Source organism: Bombina bombina, chromosome 2 (assembly GCF_027579735.1).
Source record: "Bombina bombina isolate aBomBom1 chromosome 2, aBomBom1.pri, whole genome shotgun sequence".
In the NCBI taxonomy this organism is placed as follows: domain Eukaryota; kingdom Metazoa; phylum Chordata; class Amphibia; order Anura; family Bombinatoridae; genus Bombina; species Bombina bombina.
Window position 1 is genome coordinate 1,024,350,690 of NC_069500.1, and position 15,228 is coordinate 1,024,365,917.

A 15,228-nucleotide genomic window follows, 5' to 3' on the forward strand; every position below is an offset into this window, starting at 1 on the left:
ATTTTAACTCTGCTCTAGTTATCCTGGAAATATGACCTTTTAGGGGTACTTGAGGAGTTGTTAAAAAAACACTGATTTATGCTACACAGCTCCCTTTCAGCAATAGCTGAAATATTGTTGAATTTATTGTTATGTGTATTTTATTAGGATATATGCAGAAACCGTTTCTGTAAAAATGCACTGAAGTGGGCCAAACTAAAAGATTGGTGGGCAGAGCTGTCCTGGTCGTACTGCACTACTATTCCCAGAAAGATATTATATTACAGGCTGTTAGTTATTCAAACTAATATCATCTTTGAAGACTCACCTCTAAAACTGTTTAATGATATGTCACCCAAAAATAAATATCTCATACAATGCACAGTTGCTTCTCTAAAAATACCTTAAAATATAGGCCTTGACTACACATCTCTTAGAAACTCAGAAGAGGATGGTCTACTAATGATCTGGGAAAGCATACTCTCCAACAGCAGTGTCTTCTTGCTACTACAACTTTGGAAGCAATAGTAATCACATCACTTAACTCCAACCATCTACACCTCAAAGCTCCGTTTTGGAATGTAAAAGGGATATTAAACCCAAAATCTTTCTTTCATGATTCATATAGTTGGTTGTTAAACAACCTTCTAATTTACTTATGTTTCCCTATTTGCTTAAAGGGACACTCAAGTCAAAATTAAACTTTCATTATTCAGATAGAGAATGCAATTTTAAACAACTTTCCCATTTACTTCTATTTACAAAATGTGCACAGTCCTATTGAGCATGTGCAAGAATATACAGAATATATGTATATGCATTCAATGGTTGTCACATGATACTGGAGGAGTGGAAAAAGAGACATAACTGAAATTTGTAAATAAAATAAAATAATCTACAACTCAAAGTTCAGAGTAAATGCTATTGCATTGTCTTGTTACCAAGCATTTGTTTATTATGCAAATCTACTGTATTTACTGGTCCTTTAATTCTTTAGATACCCTTTGTTGAATTAATAGCAATGCACATGGGTGAGCCAATAAAATGTGGCATATATGTGTAGCTACCTATCAGCAGTGACTGAACCTATTTAGATATGCTTTTCAACAAAGGATATCAAGAAAATGAAGTAAATTATATAATAGAAGTAATTTGGAAAGTTGTTTAAAATTGCATGCTCTTTCTGAATCATGGGTTTCATGTCCATTTAAGAAATAATCAACAGAACTGGTGTTTTGATTTATTTGTGTTCCTTACAACTCTGCTCCTGTAAGACTTGTGTTCCTTACAACTCTGCTGTTGTAAGACTTGTGTTCCTTACAACTCTGCTGTTGTAAGACTTGTGTTCCTTACAACTCTGCTGTTGTAAGACTTGTGTTCCTTACAACTCTGCTGTTGTAAGACTTGTGTTCCTTACAACTCTGCTCTTGTAAGACTTGTGTTCCTTACAACTCTGCTCTTGTAAGACTTGTGTTCCTTACAACTCTGCTCTTGTAAGACTTGTGTTCCTTACAACTCTGCTCTTGTAAGACTTGTGTTCCTTACAACTCTGCTCTTGTAAGATTTGTGTTCCTTACAACTCTGCTCTTGTAAGACTTGTGTTCCTTACAACTCTGCTCTTGTAAGACTTGTGTTCCTTACAACTCTGCTGTTGTAAGACTTGTGTTCCTTACAACTCTTCTGTTGTAAGACTTGTGTTCCTTACAACTCTGCTGTTGTACGACTTGTGTTCCTTACAACCCTCCTCTTGTAAGACTGGTGTTCCTTACAACCCTGCTCTTGTAAGACTTGTGTTCCTTACAACTCTGCTCTTGTAAGAATTGTGTTCCTTACAACTCTGCTCTTGTAAGACTTGTGTTCCTTACAACTCTGCTCTTGTAAGACTTGTGTTCCTTACAACTCTGCTCTTGTAAGACTTGTGTTCCTTACAACTCTGCTCTTGTAAGACTTGTGTTCCTTACAACTCTGCTCTTGTAAGACTTGTGTTCCTTACAACTCTGCTCTTGTAAGACTTGTGTTCCTTACAACTCTGCTCTTGTAAGACTTGTGTTCCTTACAACTCTGCTGTTTGTAAGACTTGTGTTCCTTACAACTCTGCTGTTTGTAAGACTTGTGTTCCTTACAACTCTGCTGTTTGTAAGACTTGTGTTCCTTACAACTCTGCTCTTGTAAGACTTGTGTTCCTTACAACTCTGCTCTTGTAAGACTTGTGTTCCTTACAACTCTGCTCTTGTAAGACCTGTGTTCCTTACAACTCTGCTCTTGTAAGACTTGTGTTCCTTACAACTCTGCTCTTGTAAGACTTGTGTTCCTTACATCTCTGCTCTTGTAAGACTTGTGATCCTTACAACTCTACTAATGATCTGGGAAAGCATACTCTCCAACAGCAGTGTCTTCTTGCTACTACAACTTTGGAAGCAATAGTAATCACATCACTTAACTCCAACCATCTACACCTCAAAGCTCCGTTTTGGAATGTAAAAGGGATATTAAACCCAAAATCTTTCTTTCATGATTCATATAGTTGGTTGTTAAACAACCTTCTAATTTACTTATGTTTCCCTATTTGCTTAAAGGGACACTCAAGTCAAAATTAAACTTTCATTATTCAGATAGAGAATGCAATTTTAAACAACTTTCCCATTTACTTCTATTTACAAAATGTGCACAGTCCTATTGAGCATGTGCAAGAATATACAGAATATATGTATATGCATTCAATGGTTGTCACATGATACTGGAGGAGTGGAAAAAGAGACATAACTGAAATTTGTAAATAAAATAAAATAATCTACAACTCAAAGTTCAGAGTAAATGCTATTGCATTGTCTTGTTACCAAGCATTTGTTTATTATGCAAATCTACTGTATTTACTGGTCCTTTAATTCTTTAGATACCCTTTGTTGAATTAATAGCAATGCACATGGGTGAGCCAATAAAATGTGGCATATATGTGTAGCTACCTATCAGCAGTGACTGAACCTATTTAGATATGCTTTTCAACAAAGGATATCAAGAAAATGAAGTAAATTATATAATAGAAGTAATTTGGAAAGTTGTTTAAAATTGCATGCTCTTTCTGAATCATGGGTTTCATGTCCATTTAAGAAATAATCAACAGAACTGGTGTTTTGATTTATTTGTGTTCCTTACAACTCTGCTCCTGTAAGACTTGTGTTCCTTACAACTCTGCTGTTGTAAGACTTGTGTTCCTTACAACTCTGCTCTTGTAAGACTTGTGTTCCTTACAACTCTGCTCTTGTAAGACTTGTGTTCCTTACAACTCTGCTCTTGTAAGACTTGTGTTCCTTACAACTCTGCTCTTGTAAGACTTGTGTTCCTTACAACTCTGCTGTTTGTAAGACTTGTGTTCCTTACAACTCTGCTCTTGTAAGACTTTTGTTGCTTACAACTCTGCTCTTGTAAGACTGGTGTTGCTTACAACTCTGCTCTTGTAAGACTGGTGTTGCTTACAACTCTGCTCTTGTAAGACTGGTGTTCCTTACAACTCTGCTCTTGTAAGACTTGTGTTCCTTACAACTCTGCTCTTGTAAGAATTGTGTTCCTTACAACTCTGCTCTTGTAAGACTTGTGTTCCTTACAACTCTGCTGTTTGTAAGACTTGTGTTCCTTACAACTCTGCTCTTGTAAGACTTGTGTTCCTTACAACTCTGCTCTTGTAAGACTTGTGTTCCTTACAACTCTGCTGTTTGTAAGACTTGTGTTCCTTACAACTCTGCTGTTTGTAAGACTTGTGTTCCTTACAACTCTGCTGTTTGTAAGACTTGTGTTCCTTACAACTCTGCTCTTGTAAGACTTGTGTTCCTTACAACTCTGCTCTTGTAAGACTTGTGTTCCTTACAACCTTGCTGTTTGTAAGACTTGTGTTCCTTACAAATCTGCTGTTTGTAAGACTTTGATTCCCCACCTGATGCATATTGGACCAGTGGGGATGCCAGGAAGGGAACTAGGAGACCCACAACAATGGCACTAGCAAGGTCTGCATGTGGCTCAAAGCCTATTTCTCTTGTTAAGTGTATCCAGTCCACGGATCATCCATTACTTGTGGGATATTCACCTTCCCAACAGGAAGTTGCAAGAGGATCACCCACAGCAGAGCTGCTATATAGCTCCTCACCTCACTGCCATATCCAGTCATTCTCTTGCAACTCTCAACAAAGATGGACGTATTAAGAGGAGAGTGGTGTATTATAGTTAGTTTTTTTAACTTCAATCAAAAGTTTGTTATTTTTAAATGGTACCGGAGTGTACTGTTTCATCTCAGGCAGCATTAGAAGAAGAATCTGCCTGTGATTTCTATGATCTTAGCAGAAGTAACTAAGATCCACTACCGTTCTCACATATTCTGAGGAGTGAGGTAACTTCAGAGGGGGAATGTCATGCAGGTTTTCCTGCAATAAGGTATGTGCAGTTAATATATTTCTAGGGATGGAATTTGCTAGAAAAATGCTGCTGATACTGGATTAATGTAAGTTAAGCCTTAAATGCAGTGATAGCGACTGGTATCAGGCTTATTAACAGAGATACATACTCTTATAAAAGTGTAATATAAAACGTTTGCTGGCATGTTAATCGTTTTTATATATGTTTGGTGACAAAACTTATTGGGGCCTAGTTTTTTTCCACATGGCTGGCTTGATTTTTGCCTAGAAACAGTTTCCTGAAGCTTTCCACTGTTGCAATATGAGTGGGAAGGGCCCATTTTAGTGCTTTTCTGTGCAGATAAAAATACTGACAGAGACATTCAGCTTCCCTCTGCATGATACAGGACATCTCTGAAGGGCTCAAAAGGCTTCAAAGTCGTGTTTGAGGAGGGTAACAATCACAGTAGACTTGTGGCAGTTGTTGTGACTGTGTTTAAAAAACGATTTTGTCATTTATTATTCTGTTTTTGTTATTAAGGGGTTAATCATCCATTTCCAAGTGGGTGCAATGCTCTGCTGACATTTTGTTAGTGTAACTGCCTTTTTTCACTGTTATTTTAAATTTTGTCAAAATTTGTTTCTCTTAAAGGCACAGTAACGTTTTTTATATTGCTTGTTAACTTGCTTTAAAGTGTTTTCCAAGCTTGCTAGTCTCATTGCTAGTCTGTACAAACATGTCTGAAACAGAGGATACTTGTTCATTATGTTTAAAAGCCATGGTGGAGCCCCATAGGAGAATGTGTACTAAATGTATTGATTTCACCTTAAACAGTAAAGATCAGTCTTTATCTATAAAAGAATTGTCACCAGAGGGGTCTGTCGAGGGGGAAGTTATGCCGACTAACTCTCCCCACGTGTCGGCCCCTCGCCTCCCGCTCAAGGGACGCACGCTAATATGGCGCCAAGTACATCAGGGACGCCCATAGCGATTACTTTGCAGGACATGGCTGCAATCATGAATAATACCCTGTCAGAGGTATTATCCAGATTGCCTGAATTGAGAGGCAAGCGCGATAGCTCTGGGGTTAGATGAGATACAGAGCGCGTAGATGCTGTAAGAGCCATGTCTGATACTGCGTCACAATATGCAGAACCTGAGGACGGAGAGCTTCAGTCTGTGGGTGACGTCTCTGAATCGGGGAGACCTGATTCAGAGATTTCTAATTTTAAATTTAAGCTTGAGAACCTCCGTGTATTGCTTGGGGAGGTATTAGCTGCTCTGAATGACTGTGACACAATTGCAGTGCCAGAGAAATTGTGTAGGCTGGATAAATACTATGCAGTGCCGGTGAGTACTGATGTTTTTCCAATACCTAAAAGGCTTACAGAAATTATTAGTAAGGAGTGGGATAGGCCCGGTGTGCCCTTTTCCCCACCTCCTATATTTAGAAAAATGTTCCCAATAGATGCCACTACACGGGACTTATGGCAGACTGTCCCTAAGGTGGAGGGAGCAGTTTCTACTTTAGCAAAGCGTACCACTATCCCGGTTGAGGACAGTTGTGCTTTTTCAGATCCAATGGATAAAAAATTAGAGGGTTATCTTAAGAAAATGTTTATTCAACAAGGTTTTATTTTACAGCCCCTTGCATGCATTGCGCCTGTCACTGCTGCGGCGGCATTCTGGTTTGAGGCCCTGGAAGAGGCCATCCATACAGCTCCATTGACTGAAATTGTTGACAAGCTTAGAACTCTTAAGCTAGCTAACTCATTTGTTTCTGATGCCATTGTTCATTTGACTAAACTAACGGCTAAGAATTCCGGATTCGCCATCCAGGCGCGTAGGGCGCTATGGCTCAAATCCTGGTCAGCTGATGTGACTTCAAAGTCTAAATTACTCAACATTCCTTTCAAGGGGCAGACCTTATTCGGGCCTGGTTTGAGAGAAATTATTGCTGACATTACTGGAGGTAAGGGTCATACCCTTCCTCAGGACAGGGCCAAATCAAAGGCCAAACAGTCTAATTTTCGTGCCTTTTCGAAATTTCAAGGCAGGTGCAGCATCAACTTCCTCTGCTTCAAAATAAGAGGGACCTTTTGCTCAATCCAAGCAGGCCTGGAAACCTAACCAGTCCTGGAACAAGGGCAAGCAGGCCAGAAAGCCTGCTGTTGCCTCTAAGACAGCATGAAGGAGAGGCCCCCTATCCGACAATGGATCTAGTAGGGGGCAGACTCTCTTCGCCCAGGCGTGGGCAAGAGATGTTCAGGATCCCTGGGCCTTGGAGATCATATCTCGGGGATATCTTCTGGACTTCAAAGCTTCTCCTCCACAAGGGAGATTTCACGTTTCAAGATTATCTGCAAACCAGATAAAGGAAGAGGAATTCCTAAGCTACGTACAAGATCTCCTTGTAATGGGAGTGATCCATCCAGTTCCGCGGACGGAACAAGGACAGGGGTTTTATTAAAATCTGTTTGTGGTTCCCAAAAAAGAGGGAACCTTCAGACCAATTTTGGATTTAAAGATCCTAAACAAATTCCTCAGAGTTCCGTCATTCAAGATGGAAACTATTCGAACCATTTTACCCATGATCCAAGAGGGTCAGTACATGACCACAGTGGACTTAAAGGATGCCTACCTTCACATTACGATTCACAAGAATCATCATCAGTTCCTGAGGTTTGCCTTTCTAGACAGGCATTACCAATTTGTAGCTCTTCCATTCGGGTTGGCTACAGCCCCAATAATTTTTACAAAGGTTCTGGGCTCACTTCTGGCGGTCCTAAGACCGCGAGGGATAGCGGTGGCTCCTTACCTGGACGATATCCTGATACAGGCGTCAAGCTTTCAAATTGCCAAATCTCATACAGAGATAGTTCTGGCATTCCTGAGGTCGCATGGGTGGAAAGTGAACGAAGAAAAGAGTTCTCTATCTCCTCTCACAAGGGTTTCCTTCCTAGGGACTCTAATAGATTCTGTAGAAATGAAAATTTACCTGACGGAGTCCAGGTTATCAAAACTTCTAAATGTTTGCCGTGTTCTTCACTCCATTCCGCGCCCCACGGTGGCTCAGTGCATGGAAGTAATCGGCTTAATGGTAGTGGCGATGGACATAGTGCCATTCGCGCGCCTGCATCTCAGACCGCTGCAATTATGCATGCTCAGTCAGTGGAATGGGGATTACACAGATTTGTCCCCTCTACTAAATCTGGATCAGGAAACCAGAGATTCTCTTCTCTGGTGGTTATCTCGGGCCCATCTGTCCAAGGGTATGACCTTTCGCAGACCAGATTGGACAATTGTAACAACAGATGCCAGCCTTCTAGGTTGGGGTGCAGTCTGGAACTCCCTGAAGGCTCAGGATTCATGGACTCAGGAGGAGAAACTCCTCCCAATAAATATTCTGGAGTTAAGAGCAATATTCAATGCTCTTCTGGCTTGGCCTCAGCTAGCAACACTGAGGTTCATCAGATTTCAGTCGGACAACATCACGACTGTGGCTTACATCAACCATCAAGGGGGAACCAGGAGTTCCCTAGCGATGTCAGAAGTCTCCAAGATAATTCGCTGGGCAGAGACTTACTCTTGCCAGCTGTCAGCGATCCATATCCTAGGTGTAGAGAACTGGGAGGCGGATTTTCTAAGTCATCAGACTTTTCATCCGGGGGAATGAGAACTCCATCCGGAGGTGTTTGCTCAATTGGTTCTCCGTTGGGGCAAACCAGAATTGGATCTCATGGCGTCTCGCCAGAACGCCAAGCTTCCTTGTTACGGATCCAGGTCCAGGGACCCAGAAGTGGCACTGATAGATGCTCTAGCAGCGCCTTGGTTCTTCAACCTGGCTTATGTGTTTCCACCGTTTCCTCTGCTCCCTCGTCTGATTGCTAAAATCAAACAGGAAAGAGCATTGGTGATATTGATAGCGCCTGCGTGGCCACGCAGGACCTGGTATACAGACCTAGTGGACATGTCATCCTTTCCACCATGGACTCTGCCTCTGAGACAAGACCTTCTAATACAAGGTCCTTTCAATCATCCGAATCTACTTTCTCTGAGGCTGACTGCATGGAGATTGAACGCTTGATCCTATCAAAGCATGGCTTCTCCGAGTCAGTAATTGATACCTTAATACAGGCACGAAAGCCTGTCACCATGAAAATTTACCACAAGATATGGCGTAAATATCTTCATTGGTGTGAAGCCAAGAATTACTCATGGAGTAGGGTTAGGATTCCTAGGATATTGTCCTTCCTCCAAGAGGGTTTGGACAAAGGATTATCAGCTAGTTCTTTAAAGGGACAGATTTCTGCTCTGTCTATTCTTTTACACAAGCGTCTGGCAGAAGTTCCAGACGTTCAGACATTTTGTCAGGCTTTAGTTAGAATTAAGCCTGTGTTTAAACCTGTTGCTCCTCCATGGAGCTTAAACTTGGTTCTTAAAGTTCTTCAAGGGGTTCCGTTTGAACCCCTTCATTCTATTGATATCAAACTTCTTTTATGGAAAGTTCTTTTTCTGATGGCTATTTCCTCGGCTCGAAGAGTCTCGGAGTTATCTGCCTTACATTGTGATTCTCCTTATCTGATTTTTCATTCAGATAAAGTTGTTCTGCGTACAAAACCTGGGTTTTTACCTAAGGTGGTTTCTAACAAGAATATCAATCAAGAGATTGTTGTTACATCATTATGTCCTAATCCTTCTTCAAAGAAGGAACGTCTTTTGCATAATCTAGACGTAGTCCGTGCCTTGAAGTTTTACTTACAGGCTACTAAAGATTTTCGCCAAACATCTAACCTGTTTGTTGTTTACTCTGGACAGAGGAGAGGTCAGAAGGCCTTGGCAACCTCTTTCTTTTTGGCTTCGGAGTATAATCCGTTTAGCCTATGAGACTGCTGGACAGCAGCCTCCTGAAAGGATTACAGCTCATTCTACTAGAGCTGTGGCTTCCTCCTGGGCCTTTAAAAATGATGCTTTTGTTGAACAGATTTGCAAGGCTGCAACTTGGTCTTCCCTTCATACTTTTTCCAAATTTTACAAATTTGATACTTTTGCTTCTTCGGAGGCTGTTTTTGGGAGAAAGGTTCTACAGGCAGTGGTTCCTTCCGTTTAAGTTCCTGCCTTGTCCCTCCCATCATCCGTGTACTTTAGCTTTGGTATTGGTATCCCACAAGTAATGGATGATCCGTGGACTGGATACACTTAACAAGAGAAAACATAATTTATGCTTACCTGATAAATTTATTTCTCTTGTAGTGTATCCAGTCCACGGCCCGCCCTGTCCTTTTCAGGCAGGTCTAAATTTTAATTAAACTACAGTCACCACTGCACCCTATGGTTTCTCCTTTCTCGGCTTGTTTCGGTCGAATGACTGGATATGGCAGTGAGGGGAGGAGCTATATAGCAGCTCTGCTGTGGGTGATCCTCTTGCAACTTCCTGTTGGGAAGGAGAATATCCCACAAGTAATGGATGATCCGTGGACTGGATACACTACAAGAGAAATACATTTATCAGGTAAGCATAAATTATGTTTTCTTTCGTAAAATGATGATGGTCCACAGTCCTCCATAACATATGGGATATATTTCCCACCACTATGAGGAGGTCAAGAACCCATACAAGAGCTTTAAAACCCTCCCATCTCTCTCTCATTTTGTTCTTGGCCTTGTGCCGATGGTTGAGTAAAGATTGTTCCAGCTACTTGCTTATGGATTACGAATTTGGAGCTCAGACCTATGTGAGACCCGGAGTCCTTGGGTAGTATAATTTACAAAGAAGACAGAAAAGACTCTTTGCAAAAGCTGAATGATATAGGGACACATGAATACCCTGTTATGTACAAAATATTTCCCTAACAGGACTTCAGCCTTAACTACCCCCAGCCGTCGCATGGACACATCCCTAGCCTCCTCTTGAGTGACTCCAGTATTTCCTAATGCAATCCTCTGCGGTACTCTATATCTGCACTGGATGAGCTCTCTACTGGATACTGCTGCTGGCGGTGGCGGACCATCTTCATCCTGGCAGCAGTCCATCTTCATCCATCTTCTTATTTTCTCCCCAGTGGTCCATCTTCTTTTCTTTATCCCGGTGGTGGTGGTGGTGATGATAGTGGTGGCTCTTCACAGCAGTAACAGGGAGCTCCTCTTCATGTGGTCCCAAGCCGCACACTGAATAGTGAATGCGAAGTACCCCTTTTATATGTGGGGGTACCCTTGCATTCCCTTCAAATCAGCCAGTAGGAATGCAAGGGTACCCCATATAAAAGTGGTAACTCGCATTCACTCTTCAGTGTGCGGCTTGGGACCGCATGAATAGGAACTCCCTGTGTTAGTGCTCTGAAGAGGAGGTCCACCGTCGCTGCCGCACCCATCACCCACGCCACTGGGATAAGGAATAGAAGATGGATGAAGATGGATCATCGCCGGGATGAAGATGGAGCGCCGCCACCATCAACATCAGTGAGTACCAATTTGGGGGTTAGTGTTATTATTTTCAATTTGTGTTCTCCTTTGGGTTGGCTACTGCTCCTCACATATTCACCAAGGTTCTGGGAGTTTTGTTGGCTATGATCTCAGGGAATATTAGTTGCCCAATATCTAGACAACATTCTGGTACACGCCCCATCCTTTACTACAGCTATTGGCCACATTTAGAGGCTTCTATCCTTCCTACTAGATCACAGATTGAAGATAAATATTCCAAAGAGCTCTTTGTTTCCAGATACAAAAGTTAATTTTCTGGGGGTGACCATGGACTCTCTTTCCATGCGCCTATTTTTACAGAATCGCGCAGACTGAAACTACAGAAGGCATGCCCTTTACTTTAACATTTTTCTACAAAAGTGGCTTAATGTAATAATCAATCCTGCTTAGTTTGATTACTAGTATAGGTATGTAGCACAATATCAATTGAGAGTACTATTACTTGGTAAACCCATATGGATATATGTGCAGTTAATATAGATTAATGTTTCCCTACAAAAAGTACACACTAAAGTATTATCTGTATTATAGGAATCAAAATCAAATACAATCTTAGAAATAAGCAGGCTTGTAATAATACAAAAGGATATAGGAATAGGTGAAACTTTCTTAAGAATAAGTAAGGAATAATTATAATATATTGCGTAACATGAGATATTGAACACACAGCAAGTAAGTCTTATCCAATGTAGTATTGATAGATTGTTATAATGGAGAACTTCTGCAGATATGATTATAGTTGCAAACGTAGTAATGTACCTTGAAAACTGTGAATGCGGTAAGTAAGGACAAACACTTCCGGGTTCTGTGGGCTGCGGCTGCAGCAGCAGCAGAGACACGCTGAAGCCAGCAAACAGTCAGCGTGTGACGTCACGATTCTCCGGTGCAGCAGAAATCAACATAAGGATAATATAACAGAACAAATAAGATTAACAGATAAGAGCTTCAATAACCGGTTATTCTTTATGGCAGCCACAGACTTGGTTGATAAATAATATGAGCTGATAAGTTGAAACAGGTAACGTAACTTCCCAAAATAAAGACAGTCTTGAATAAATGAAAAGTACTTGCCAAAGTAAGATGTTGCAACAGGCTGGAAATAAATATTAAATCCGTAGTAGGTAGATCTTGAATGAGGTAACTTGAGTTGCTGAAAAGTTTAGATACAATATTAACCTTCCAGAGGTATCAGAGGCTCAGTGTTACTCTGAGGAAAATAACAAAATACTAAGCAAGGTGTGTTCAGTGAACAGGTGTTTTATGAGAGTAAGTAAGATATGATTGGTTGAATTCTAATTAAGGAAACAGTACACCCAAAAGCCTGACATGACTCCCCCCTCAAACAAGCTGATCCTCAGCTTGAAGTCTGGGGCGATCTGGATATCTCCTGTGGAATTGGGAAACAAGTCGAGGAGCATTAAGATTAGATGCGGGTTCCCAAGAGTCATCTTCCTCCGAGTACCCCTTCCACCTAATTAAATATTCCAGAATACCCTTGGAAAACCTTGAGTCAAGTACTTCTTTAACTTCATAGATTTCTGAGTCTTGGATGGAAGTGGTTGGTAGTAATTGGGGTGTGTTATTTCTAGTAGGAACGTATGGTTTGAGGAGGGAAACATGGAAAGTCGGATGTATTCTCATAGATGAAGGTAAATCCAGAGTGACTGCATTCTGATTTATTACCCTAGTGATAGGGAATGGTCCACAGAATTTTTGTGTCATTTTCCTACTAGGAAGATGTAGCTTTAGGTTTTTAGTTGACAACCATACCTGGTCTCCAATTTGATATGAAGGTGGTTGTCTGTGTCTCAAATCATAATAGTGCTTTTGGGAAGTCTGAGCTTTTGAAATGTTTTCCTTGATAACCCGAAAATTGTCTAGAAGTGCATTATTCCATTCATCTACAAGAGGAGAATTGGAAGGAGAAGTACTAACTGAAGTGATGGTTGGATGGTACCCATAATTTGCGAAGAATGGAGATAATTTTGTGGATGAATTGGTTAGATTATTGTAGGAAAATTCAGCGAAGGGTAAGTATGTTATCCAATTGTCTTGCTGGTAGGAACAAAAACATCGTAGGTACTCATCTAACCATTGATTGATTCTCTCAACCTGTCCGTTTGCTTGTGGATGAAATGCAGTGGTGTATTGATGGGTTATGTTAAGAGATTGACAGAGACTTTTCCAGAATTTAGATGTGAACTGGGAACCCCTGTCAGATATCAAAACCGTTGGTACCCCATGAAGCCGAATCACATGTTGTATAAATAAGTTAGCTGTTTCTGCTGAAGTGGGAAGCTTATGAAATGGAATAAAATGCGACATTTTGGTGAAACTATCAACAACTACCATGATGGTGGTATAATTCTTTGATGGAGGTAAATCCACAATGAAGTCAACTCCTACTTGTTTCCAAGGTCTGTCAGATGTTGGAATTGATATTAAAAGTCCATAAGGTAATTTCCGCTCAGTTTTGCATACTTGACAAGTAACACAAGTCTTAATATAATCTGAAACAGTTTCCTTCAAATGAGGCCACCAATATGTCCTTGTTATAAGTTCGATGGTGCGTGATTCCCCTGGATGTCCCGCTAAGGGTGAATCATGGTGATGTTGTAAAATTTGTTGTCTCAATTCTTTAGGAATATAAATCATATTCTTGTAGTAGTATAATCCGTCCTTCAATTCCAAAGGAACCTTAGTGTCAGTAGGTGAATTTTTTGAAGAGTTCTTTATATCAGTTAGAAAGTCTGAAGTTAATCCGATGAAGCGTTCAGGAGGAATTATAGCAGTAGGATTTTCGTTAGGAATTGGTTCGGATAGTTGTCGAGAGAGTGCATCCGCTTTTCCATTTTTGTTTGCTGGGCGGTATTGGATTTGAAAGTCGAATCTTGCAAAGTAGAGACTCCACCGTACCTGTCTAGCTGATAGAGTCTTGTTATTTTGCAGGTATTGGAGGTTTTTGTGGTCAGTGTAAATTATGAAGGGCATTTTTGCACCTTCTAGTAGGTGTCTCCAAAATTCTAAAGATTTACGGATGGCGAGTAATTCTTTGTCTCCTATTGCGTAATTCCTCTCTGCTGATGTCATACTTTTTGAAAAGTAGGAGATTGGATGTAGAGGATCTTTAGGTGTTTTCTGTTGTGAAAGTACTGCCCCAATCGCAAAGTCTGACGAATCAACTTCCAATACGTATTGTAAATCAACATTAGGAAATTTGAGTATGGGTGCTTCTGTGAAAGTTTGTTTCAAGAAGTCAAATACTTTGGAATGACTTTGATTCCAATGGAATTGTTGGGTTGAACCAGTAAGTTGTGTGAGTGGTCTCACTATTGATGAAAAATTCTTTATAAATTTTCTGTAATAATTGGCAAACCCCAAAAACCTTTGGAGAGACTTCTTATCTTTAGGAGTTGGCCAATTTTTTACTGAATCAACCTTCTCGGTTTGCATTTGGATACCAGCAGGAGATATAGTGTAACCTAAGAATGAGATAGTGGTATTGTGGAATGAACACTTTTCTAATTTGGCATATAGTTTATGTGTTTGTAACCGAGCTAATACCCAACGTACATGTTTTATATGTTCTGGCAAATTGTTGGAGTAAATTAGGATGTCGTCTAAGTATACTACTAGACATATGTCTAATAAATCCCGGAAGATATCATTAATAAAGTGTTGGAACGTTGCGGGGGCATTACAGAGACCGAATGGCATCACTAGGTACTCATAGAGTCCATAGCGAGTTCTGAATGCTGTGAGCCATTCGTCTCCTTCTCTTATACGTATGAGATTGTATGCCCCACGCAAGTCCAACTTAGTAAAGATGGTAGCATTACTTAATCTTTCAATTAATTCTGGTATGAGAGGTAACGGATATCGGTTTTTTACCGTCCGTTTATTAAGCTCTCGGTAATCTATTATCGGCCTGAGGGAAGTGTCTTTGTTGGTTACAAAGAACATTCCAGCTGCTGTGGGTGAAGAAGAGGGTCTGATGAAACCCTTTCTAAGATTATCTTGTAAGTATTGTTTAAGATGTAATAACTCAGGGTGACTCAATGGATACAAATGACCAACCGGTAATGTTGCACCTGGAATTAATTCAATTGGGCAATCATAAACCCGATGAGGTGGAAGAGTTTCTGCCTCAACTTTACTAAAGACCTCTATGAAGTCCTGGTATGGTTCCGGTATTTGAATCTGTTCTAATTCTGTGTGTAGTATTTTATGATGTGGGAAGCATGTATTTTCACAGAATTTTGATTGGAAGGCAACAGTTAAAGTAGACCAATCAATATAGGGGTTATGTGTCTGAAGCCAGTATAACCCTAATACAATAGGGAAATGAGGTGATGGAATTACATCGAATGTTATATATTCAGT

General features: G+C 40.5%; 1 protein-coding gene across 8 annotated transcripts in view; it reads left to right on the forward strand.

Annotated features, from left to right (window-relative positions):
- Positions 1-15,228, forward strand: part of BLTP1 (bridge-like lipid transfer protein family member 1) — a 1,044,923-nt gene that overhangs the window by 301,713 nt on the left and 727,982 nt on the right. The gene's annotated exons all lie outside the window — the stretch shown is intronic.